The sequence below is a fragment of the Miscanthus floridulus genome, chromosome 2 (assembly GCF_019320115.1).
Source record: "Miscanthus floridulus cultivar M001 chromosome 2, ASM1932011v1, whole genome shotgun sequence".
NCBI lineage: Eukaryota > Viridiplantae > Streptophyta > Magnoliopsida > Poales > Poaceae > Miscanthus > Miscanthus floridulus.
Window position 1 is genome coordinate 124,048,017 of NC_089581.1, and position 2,382 is coordinate 124,050,398.

Genomic DNA, 2,382 nt, shown 5'->3' on the forward strand with positions numbered 1-2,382 from the left:
GCCTATTACAAACTATGGGACAAGGAAAACCTTGCCTACTATGTCATTGGCCAAGGTATTAAAAGCTATAGAATTGGCGGCACTCATGAAATCCTCAACCAAGCGCTCCTGCTCCCTAGGGTATGCTGCGTCTGGAAAACCATGGGGAAGAAGCTGAAGATTTTGGCCCGAATAGGATTGGGCGGCAGCCAACGCCGTGGCAGCGCCATGACGAACGCCATGGAGAGCAACCTCCCTGACACGATTCGGGATGTCAGGCAAACGAACCACTAGAACAGCGCCCCTGGCATTGACAAATCCCACCGCATGATCCATAGCTAATTGAAGGCTCTCCAGTTGGGTAGATAGATCTAAAAGATTCAAAGGGGAGGTGATCAGAGTCTCAGAGACAAAATTGAAAAGAAGCAAAGGGTACAACAAGTATCTCACCCATAATTCTGGCCTCGGCCTTGGCCAACCTATCCTCCACCGAATCGACCGTAGGAGGTGATCGACATCAAACCATGACCAGGGCTGATTCTGTGAGGGATAAACACTCAGTGAGACTATGGCCATTCGATCAATGGAGGCAAGCAGATCATCATTATCAATCCACCTCATTTGATGGCAAGGGGGCTGGTGGCAAGCCGTCGACGAGGAAGGCCCTAAAGGCCGAACAGAGTCGGCCCTGTTCCCCGAGGCAGCGAGGGCATCACAGGATATACCCTCCTAACAACAAAGGCACTAACACGATGATGTAGACCCAATGAAGACCTTTTCAGGAAACCTCTTGCTATTCTCCATGATCTCTGACCTACGAAAAAGCAGGAACTATGCTAAGGGTGCAGAAGGTTTGAGGCAAAGTGAGTTATCCTTAGATCAACTACCGAGGCCCATTTATATAGCCTAGGAAGGCGAGGATAGATTTCGCCAGGGGCGTGAGGTTGGAATCAGAAACGGAAGCGGAATGGCACTCTGGAAGTTTAGGAGACAGATAATGAAGAAATAATAGATTTAGACTTATTGCTTCCTCAAATTACAAAAGATCTAAAAAAGATTCGGAGATTTTACCAGAGATCAGCCTATCTAGTTTATTTTGGATTGAAGGGAGTCCGGGCCCCAACAAGGCCAAAGTCCATCGTGAGGCGAGTTGACGTTGGCCCATTGCTAACATTATGCCCAAGGAGAGAGGAAATCGCCCGCCTAAACATAAATTCAACCGATTTTTTGATAAATCGGAAAACTATGGGGAAGAAGCCTATGGCTTTCCTAGTGGGCATTCAATGGAGTAAACAAGGGGAATGTGTCCACACATTTTAGCCCTTGCAAACACTAGGACAACTTTGCGAGCATAGAGAGAAGACTCAGGTGATATCACAAGGATTCTCCTAACTGCAATAGCTGATCCTCTTACTCGACAAGACGCTAGAATGAGTGACCCAATCACCCTATGCATAAGAATTCTCCTAACAGCTCAAGATCTACATAGCAAAAGGATAAAACCATGAAGCATCTAGCAGGACCGGAAACACCCAAGGAGGCAGATAGAAGTGGAACATGGCTGAATCGTTGAGTTTGCTCTCACCAAGGTCGGATAGCCATTTTTATAGCCGGCTTGGAAGGATGAATCCAAAACGCCCGTGAAGCAATAATGCTCTGAAAAAGTTTTGAAGCATGGGCTCATGAGTTGATATGGATGGTAATGAATAGTAGACCCTAGGTCAAGATTCCTTGCCCGTGGCTACGGGCCTATCGGGAGCACGGACATGGTAATTTTGGAACATAATTTCTTTTGTCCCAAAATTTGGGGGCATGTGTTTACACCGGAATTTGGAAGAAGGATCTCAGAAGCTCGGGAGCTCCCAAGATCATGATAGCATGGGATCAGTTGCGTGCAGATCAAAACCAGCTGATTCAGATGCAACGCCAGAATCGACTTTCTTCAGATAGCGCCAACAGATAACGACAGAGGCTATGATCGGTGCTGAGACGGGACATGCTGGACTCTACAAAAAGGGAAAGATTAGAGTCCAAGTTATCTTAAATTAGGAATGTTTTCATTATGCCAAAGATTGTATTGAGTCGTACTCGAGTAGGGTTCATTTTTAGACTCTGGGTATAAATACCAAACCCCGGCTATTGTAAAGGACATCAACCAATCAATCAAATACAAGTCAATTACTTTTTTTGGCTTTGGCCACCCCTTAGGAGTAGGAGTAGAGTAGATCTTGGCGAGTTCTTCGGCAAGTATGGCTGCATCAATCTGACTGACCTCCACTGCTTGTTGTAAGTACCATCATGGTTATACCTCTGTTTGTATGGCTACATCGATCCAGTCGACCCCCACTGTGGCTCTGGTATAAGCTAGTTATCGACTCTTGCCTAATTCATGTATGGCCTGTG